Raw genomic sequence first — 9,804 nt, forward strand, 5'->3', positions numbered from 1 at the left:
CACACCCAAGCAAAATATACGAACTGACTCGACGAATTAATTCGGAAGAAATTAATTCGTCGCCCGAGTGTTAAACATTTAGACGTCGGAAATTCGAGCTTGGAGCGTCAAAACCGAGCGTCGGAGAATCTCAAATGTCGAGCCAAAATTTAGGATTTAGCGAGACGGGAAAATGCATCAAGTAACAAGTAAAATCCTAGCCACGCAAAAGGCTAGGAATGCATGCCCAATATGAGCATGCCACGTGGCAGCACACATGGTAAAACGCCATGTGGCAGCACACGTGGCATCACACGTGGCCGCCACGTTGGCAGCCGCCAAGTGGCAGCAGCCACGTTGGCAGCCGCCACATTGGAAGCCACCAAGTGGCAGCCACCAAGTGGCAGCGCCACGGTGGCGGCGCGTCACGGTGGCGACACATGTGGCAATGGCCGTGGACCCGGGTTTATGGGTCATGGCCACGGGCCAACATAAAATGGGCCAACCGAACCCAACTTGGGGCTCAAGGTTGGGTGACACATGGTTAGTTCACATTGCATGTGAAATGCCTTGGGGACCAAGTCAGAAAGTGGTCCACACCTAACCATGTGACACTTGTTACTTGTTCCTTTGTTTATTTAAGTAAGGGTTGAATTCACCAATCTTTCCATGTGGGATCGTTTTGTGAAAAGTCCCACATTGAAAGATGAGTGAAATTCACAAGGAATACTTCCTTATAAATAGTCATGGCATGGCTTGAGAATTCTTTGCTTGAGTGGGAGTTAAAAAGAGCATTCCATAATTTTGGGAAAACTCTTAAACTCATATAACACTCGGGTTTTGGTCGGACCTCGCTAACCCCCAGGTAGTAGACCTTAAAGTTGTGTTCGCCTTTTTGTGGGTGGATACCGTCGGAGGCGCGGCGCTTGACGTGCTCGTAGCTTTCAAGTAAGAGCCCCGGTTTTTGGGCGAAGTTCGCTTCGAGGGTAAGATTCGTTATCTTTTCTTTGTGATTATTTATTTATGCTTTATGATTTTAATTATTGCGAGTGGTTCCTCGGGTAAGGGTTTGTTTCCGCGGTGAGTCGGACTCACCAAACCCCAACAGCGGTATCGGAGCCCCGCTCATTTATTTTTATAATCATGTTTTTGAAGGTTTATTTTGGCTTAATTTTCTGGTTTAAGTTGCTAATTAGATTAGTAGCTCGGTTTTATTTTTTTTAATCCCGTTTTTAATGTCGATTTTGGCCCAGAACCCAGATTTTCGCCCAAGACTAGTGAATTTTGGGTGGAAAACGTGTTCTATAAAGGTTTTAACCCCAAGGGAACTGTGATTTTAGCCAAATTCTGACCAGAAATGCCTTTTCGAGGGGTTTTTCGTTTTTGACGAAAAATTTTAAGTCTTTTCTAACCTTGAAATTAATGGCATAAATTGTTGATTATATGGTTGATTATTTGCATTATTTTCTGCATTTTTATGTCCCCTTAAAGCACACTTACTTGGTAGTATTTGATGCTTAAAGGTTGATTTATTTTCACATAATTGCAAACTAATTGCTTTTTAGTGTGAAAGTGTTATTTTTGAGGCTTCCTAAGTGTTAAAGATTCAATCTTTATTTGTGATAAGTGATTGAAACTTTAAAAACCAAAATTCCATGTTATTTTGTGTTAAACTTTGATGTTTTAATCTTTTGAGTTGATTGGAAACATAAAGTTTCGATTTTTCTGATAGAAATTTGGTTATCTTCATGTTGGAAGATATAATTTTCAAGGATTCACAAAATTTAGATGTTAGAATTTTCATTTGAACATTAAAGTTCATATTTTTCCAACTTCCCTTTACTTTGTCAAATTCTCAAGTTTAATTTAAATTGATTAAATTGAAAGTGAGAAATTGCCTCAATTTTATGTTGCACCAAGCTAAACCAATTTAATTAAGAATGGTTCTTGGAATTATTTTGGTTATTTTCACTTTGAAAATTATATTAAGTTAGACTTGTTTAAAATTTTATTTTGCTCTCTAAATTAGTTCTAAAATTAATTTAGAATTAATTATTCTTGTCTCGCGAAAAGGGATCAAATCCCGAGGCCATGGCACGCAAAACGAGGCATTGCATCACCTTGGCGAGCCGGGGTGCATAGCATCCCATATGTGGCTGCCAAGGTGGCAGCGCCGCGTTGCTTGCGGCCACACGCGCGGCAGCGGCCACGCACGGCAGCAGCACGCGGGCTGCAGCAGCCACGCGCGGCTGTGCCGTGGCAGCAGCTCGCGACCGTGTGCCGTGGGTCGTGTGTTTGTATTTTGGCGTGTGCGTATGCTTGGTCCGGTGAGGTGACTAGCCGTAGTAAGGCTTGATGTTAATTATTTTTCCGTTTTACTTATTTTAATTAATTTTGTTTATTTTAATTAAAATTTTGGGAGGCTAGGCCTCGGGTTTCAGCGGCATTGGAAAAATTTCATTTTGACAAGTTTGGGTGCTACCGACTTAATTAATTAGATTAATTAGGGAATGCGGAATTTAGTGGGAGCTTCAATTATTAATGACGTTAATTATATAATCGGTTAAACAACTTTGACTAGTTTTAATTAGGCGTGTTAATCGGATTAACCACCTAGATTAGTTACTAGTGCGCGCGTTGTTTAAATGCATTTTACTTGTTTGATTTTGTAAATTGCATGGGCCATTCACAAATAGTGAATGGATGAATGGAATATATATATTCTCTCTCACAGGTTTTATGAAATGGCAACTAGTGGAACCCGACTAGGATAGAAAATACGGACTGCGTGCCGTTATTTATTTTTGTAAATCTAAATACGATCTACGCACCGTTAAGTATTTTTGTACTTTAATATTTAGATTATTCCTAGTTGTAGACACTAGTTTTTGCATAGTTTGGTTAAGTTTTGAAGACGGCGTATCTTGGAAGACAAAGCCTTGAATTGCAAATGAAGACCTTTTGAAGATATGAAGATTTCAAGGGGTCATGCTAGTTGCCAATATGCATCTATAATTTCACTTTATATTTTATGCTTATATATATGTGAATTATTCGTTAGATGCATGTTTAGGTTTTCTTGATGTTGCGATGATTAGTTAAGTTCACTTAAATCAACCAACATAGAAATCCTAGGTCCCTAATAATATTGAGTCAAATTTGCCTTTCCAAAACAACACTTACTAACCGGACGATGGTGATGGTAGGCTACGCCAAAGCGAGGTGCCATCACTTCTCCAAGGGGCATAAGGCACACCGGGTGTGCACGTTGGTTTTGGTTTAACTCATCGGTATGAGTGAGGAGTCCTCACATACCGTGGCAAAAGAGATACATCGTCAAAGATGCATTAGATGCGACGATTGTCTAACCAAGAGTGGCTTAGAGCCATTAGTAAGGCAATGCTTACCCTAGAAGATTGAGTGTTTAAGACAAGCCAAAGCATGCTTAACCACTCTTTGTTTCTTCAGATCTTGGAATCGCCTTATTTTCGCCAAATAGGGACAATTATTATGCGTAAATAAGACGTTTAATAATATTGAAGTTTGCATGAATGCTATTAAATTTCAAACTTATTATGTTCTTGATAAATGGTTATACTTAGCACTTATATTTATAGTATTTTAAATCAAATAATATTGTTTCCATGATTGGTAAAGGAAATCCTTGAGAATAGTTCTCAAAGAAAGGAAAAGCATTTCTAAAAGACAATTCTCATAAATGACTTTTATAACTAAGTCCGAAAGGACGGTTGGACATCATGTATTCAAAATACTAGGTAGTTTTGATAAAACATGAGGAATTGAGTTGCAATCTCAAGATTGACAACCAACGTATCCTTTTGCATCATACATAATTAAGTAGGACTCATTGATGTAGTAATTGGAGTAAGAATTAATGGAAAAGATGGAACTTTGTTTTACGGCGCACTAGGTGCTTGATTATGCCTAACAAAGTATAAGAGTCAAGATACTTAAAGAAATGATTCTTAAAGTAAGATTATGAGATATTGTATGATAAGAAATATAGGAAAGAAGGAACGAAGAAAAGGAATTAGATTTCATTTCAACTCATGAGTTCATGTTATTGTAGTTAACTTAGCAGTTCGTTATCTTCACAAGTATCGGATACTGCTTGAGTGTTCCACTATGATAGTGACCTCAAACTATTGAAGTTAAGCTAAGTTATTGACTTACAAGCTTAAAATGAAGCAAGAAGAGCTACATCAGTTGTAAGGTCGTATGTTTTGTTTAAAGATCTTTTAAGCCAAAGGCTGGAACAAGTAATAGTTATTATGTTCCATAATCAGCAACTGATCCGTTTACACACGGAAAGACTCACATTCAAAGTAATGAGAAATAGTTGCGAGATTTATTTGAATGGGATGGTTATCCAAGCGTTGAGTTAAGAATGCTTGATTATAAACAAACATTTCTCTAACATGATAAACTCACTAAGTTCAAGTCATGGGCTTGATTTGCATTCCAAACATCTTTAGCAATGTCACATCGACAAGAACGTACTCAAGGCTCTATTAAATAGGCTCTTGATAGTTGCTTGAATTGGAATCGTTCTAAGACAAGAAAGTCTTACTTGTTGAAACCGACAAAGCAGAGAGCTATTGTTCTTGGTATAGACAATTGACTCCGAAGGCTAAAGAGGATTCAATTACTTCAACGTTTCACAAAGAATTTGAAAGGATATGGCTATATTCATCAAATGTGAACAAACTTGACTTGAGTAGCTCAAGAGTTCGGTGAAGTACAAAATTGACTTGGCAAGATATCAAAATGTCTAGATAGATCGAGCGATGTTTGCTTGAGCCAAGCGTGACTATCTCAAAGTTATGAATGGAAATTTTCATAAATAACTCCACAAAGAACATGGTGTGTCTTCACGAAGACCTGAGTGTCATTTGAAAATGACTCGAACGATGATGGTTCACAACCCTTCCTATAAAGTTCTTAAAGATTTGCACAAATGAGTAATGTTACACTAAACAATGTGTCGAAGCTAAGAAAGGACGCCATATTCAGTTATGGATAAAAATAACTTCTAAAAGTATTTTCAAGTATATGTCTAAGGCTCTTAGTCTCAGTGGGAGTTCACTAGCTCAGTGGGAACAAAGTGGCTCAGTGGGAGCTAGGTGACTCAGTGGGAGCTGAATGGCTCAATAAAGACTAAGATAGCTCAAGTAGGAGCTAACTGTTTGTTTCACAACGAACTTTTACCCAAAGACAATATACATGTCTCTTTGTAAGCATTCAAGTGAGACTACGGGTATTACCTCCACATCCTAATTGAGAACAAAAATTGTTTTTTGCTCTAAGTAGTGTCTTTCTGGAAAGTAACACGTTTCCAAAACGACAAGTGGGAGGAAAATGAACTCGATGACCATCGATCTTAGCAACAAACTAGAACTGAGAATCTCGGAAGACCTTAAAGGACTTCGTGATAATGCTTGATCAAGAATACTCAAAAGGACTTTACAAGTGCCTTAAAAGAGAATTCATTACTCACAAAACATTAAAGATGTTGGAGTAAGATCAACATAATAAAAGGGCTTTGAAAGCACCTTAAAACTCAGTGTTTGATGCCCCGTACAGGTATAGAATTCACCAAAGGCTTGGATTGAATCCTATAAATTTTCTATTAAGTTAGAAACAAACCTAAGACTTACAAGCATACTATTTACTATTAGATAGTAAAGGAATAATGTCTTGTAAGATAGCTACAACAAATCCAAATTCTGAATAATGATTAAAAGCCATGAAAATCCGAAATAGACTCCATATTTGAAAATCATGTTTGAAACTTGATTAATTTGCATGAAAGGTGAAAGACCCATCGATTGCAAATAGGTTTTCAAGGAGAAAACTAAAAAATGTGGAAATGTATATGCATACATAGCTAGATTGGTTGTAAAGGATATAATTAATATCAAGGAGTTGATTTTAATAAAATCCCATTCACCAATCGGAATGCTCAAGTCTTTTCGTGATTGATCTAGCAAAATTGCACATATGAAATATGGCAAAATAGATACAAAAACCGCCTACCCAAAATAGGATTTTGGAAGTGACTATGGAATAGTCTAAGGGTTTTGAAAATCTAAATAATGCTAGATTTGAAAGAAAGCACATGGAATCCGTCATAGGATTAAAGGAAGCATTGCATGAAGGAATTGGAACGTGTTTTCTCATAAAGTTAATAAGAGGATTGACTTATGAAGAAACATAGAAATTCTGATGAACAAGAAGTTTAGTGGGAGCAAAAGTAATGGTCCAACAAGAAGTTTACGAACTCTATTGTGAAACAACCATCAAATGCTAAATGTTTAGATTTGAAAGTATTTTCGACAATGGACCGAGATAAAGACGATACTTAGTACATGTTGGGAATTAAGTTCTATGGTATAGACTTAATTGAAGGTTTAAATGAGTAAAAGAAATTACCATGTTAAACATGAAGGACTTTGAAAGGCTTTCGACCCATATGTATGAAGCTAAGTAAATGTTTGACCTATGTATAAGCTAGGCTAAGTACTAAGTCAAACGAGAAAGACTCTAGTAGGAGACTTTCAACCACATCATATAGCGAACAATTTGGCAAGACTCAGTGTAACTGTATGAGCTAAATGTTACATGGATGGAATAAAATTGAGAATAATTCTAGAATTAAATCCATCATGTAAAGCTATGATATGGAATCGTCAGATGACTTAAATGCTTAGAGCATGTGAAGTACGTATATAATACCAATCGACATTAATCTAAGTATTAGATCATTAGATTATAGTCAAGAACATCAAAAGAACTTAGATAAGTAGTTGGATGAGTTCTTGACGCATGGAAACAAATATAATTTGAGTTTTGATGTTGCAAGCACAAACCTTAACAAGGATTAGATTCTTAGCAAGGAAGCCATTTATAAGCACGAGGCAAGAAGTGTCGTGGCTTGAGAATGGTAACATGGATGTGCATCCATGTATAATGTGCGGGAATTTAAGGAAAATTTCCATGCTCACAAGTGATTAGGGTATCCCAAATCGTTGTGAGTCGCATGGAGTGAAACCCAAGCAAAGCATCATCAGGGAGTGTACTGAAATATATGTTGAGAATATTGTTGCCTTAGAGGCAATAATAAGGAAAGATGTTAAATGGAAAAGTTTGTTGTTGAACGTTGATGATTGTAGGTTGTCAAGTAGAAGGTCTCGAATCATAAAAATGAGTGGGAGCCATTGCTTGGACAATAAATCTTGAATCACATGTAATCCATTAACACTGTCAAAATTTTATCATCTTATTATAGAAATAGTGGATAATGAAGATGCTAAGGTTTGCAAAGTAATTATAACTAAACTTATGCAATAAGTGAACCACAACATTCATAATTGCATGAAAGAAATCAAGCATATCTAATATGAGTGTAATTTTTATGAATGTTTTATGAAGAGTACTACTCTTAAAACATTTGGGAAAAACCATTTATCGTAAGATGAAACATTGTGAAGTTTCATAGTGGAATAAAATATTTCTAAAAACTCCACAAAACTATTTAATTGTGGCTTAGAATTAAATAATGAGTCCATTCGATTTTAATGAATATTCAAAATAGGGTATCAAGTCAATGGCTTGGATAAAGAAACACCTATTAAGTGAACATTGAATAATTTAATCGAAAATTATCCCTAATCAAGCTCATATTTTGTGGACGATTGATGACCATCAGAGTTTAGTGTGTAGTATGATTTATAGCACCGTTTCTTGTGCTATGAGGATATAAATCATTTGCACAGGTATTGGTTTAGAACCATACTGGATCGACCTATGAGGATACTTTAAGAGATTTAAAAATCGTCATAAGTATTTTCTCATTATTACTATCGAAACTCTTTTCCTTTGACCATGAGTAGTGGGAGATCTCTTGTTTGAGTACTGGTCCGCTTTGGTATCCCCCAAACGTCTGCCGTAACTGGGGATTATAAAGACAAATATCAGGCGGGTGAGTCCTCTTAGTAAGAGAAGCTACATTACAAGACTGGAAATGTCCCCCTACTAACAATAGGGAACATGTCTTGTTGTTTACAAGGCCTCTCGAAGAGCGAGACTGTGAAAAATGCATGGCCGTGCTCAGATGGATTTTAGAAATCATCTGCTTATTGACAGTCAAACTCGGATTTCGAGAAACACTTCTGGACGTAACAGAGATGACTAGTAATCTTAATCTGTAGTTCATGAAGAGACATAGGATAAGAGCTATACACTAAATGCACACTTGTCCAGAAGGACAAGTGGGAGATTGAAAGGAATGGTGTCCTTCAAATAAGTGTATTATTTTGATAGCGGGTTCATAATTATTAGAAAGCTAATATATTCAGTAAGGTCAAGTCATCGGAATGCCTGGGTGGAGGCCGCTTTCGATCAGTAATATTAATATAATTAATATTACAACTTAATCTTGACTGAACCCTTCGGGTCACACCCAAGCAAAATATAAGAACTGACTCGACGAATTAATTCGGAAGAAATTAATTCGTCGCCCGAGTATTTAGACGTCGGAAATTCGAGCTTGGAGCGTCGAAACCGAGTGTCGGAGAATCTCAAATGTCGAGCCAAAATTTAGGATTTCGCGAGACCGGAAAATGCATCAAGTAACAAGTAAAATCCCAGCAACGCAAAAGGCTAGGAATGCATGGCCAATAGGAGCATGCCACGTGGCAGCACACATGGCAAAACGGCATGTGGCAGCACACGTGGCAGCCACGTTGGCAGCCGCCACATTGGCAGCCACCAAGTGGCAGCGTGCCACGTTGGTAGTGTGCCATGTGGCAGCGCCATGGTGGCGGCGCGCCACGGTGGCGACACATGTGGCAATGGCCGTGGACCCGGGTTGATGGGTCATGGACACGGGCAAAAATAAAATGGGCCAACCGAACCCAACTTTGGGCTCAAGGTTGGGTGACACATGGTTAGTTCACATTGCATGTGAAATGCCTTGGGGACCAAGTGAGAAAGTGGTCCACACCTAACCATGTGACACTTGTTAGTTGTTTCTTTGTTTATTTAAGTAAGGGTTGAATTCACCAATCTTTCCATGTGAGATCGTTTTGTGAAAAGTCCCACAATGAAAGATGAGTGAAATTCACAAGGCATACTTCCTTATAAATAGTCATGGCATGGCTTGAGAATTCTTTGCTTGAATGGGAGTTAAAAAGAGCATTCCATAGTTTTGGGAAAACTCTTAAACTCATATAACACTGGGGTTTTGGTCGGACCTTACTAACCCCATGGTAGTAGACCTTAAAGTTTTTTTCGCCTTTTTGTTGGTGGATACCGTCGGAGGCGCGACGCTTGACGTGCTCGTAGCTTTCAAGTAAGAGCCCTGGTTTTTGGGCGAAGCTCGCTTCGAGGGTAAGATTCGTTATCTTTTCTTTGTAATTATTTATTTATGCTTTATGATTTTAATTATTGCGAGTGGTTCCTTGGGTAGGGGTTTGTTTCCGCGGTGAGTCGGACTCACCAAACCCCAACAGTTTACATGCCAAGTCTTCTAGCTCGTGCATGCAAGCGTTGGGTACACCATTCTTGGTGTTAAACCCGCTATGGGGGCTATTTGGAGATTGCCTCCTTCCTTATTCATCAACATCATCAAGTGGAGCACACGAGGAAGAGCAAGTCGAAGGTGAAGGAGGCTGCCCTACTCCTAGGCGCGGGTGCGCACGAACATAGCGCGGCCGCGCCTTTTAGGGTCTCTGTTCCGTACCCAGTTTTTTTCTAGCCGTGCTCCTCCTTGGACTTGGCTGCGCCTGTACGGGTCTATTCTTG

Source organism: Chenopodium quinoa, unplaced genomic scaffold (assembly GCF_001683475.1).
Source record: "Chenopodium quinoa cultivar QQ74 unplaced genomic scaffold, ASM168347v1, whole genome shotgun sequence".
NCBI lineage: Eukaryota > Viridiplantae > Streptophyta > Magnoliopsida > Caryophyllales > Amaranthaceae > Chenopodium > Chenopodium quinoa.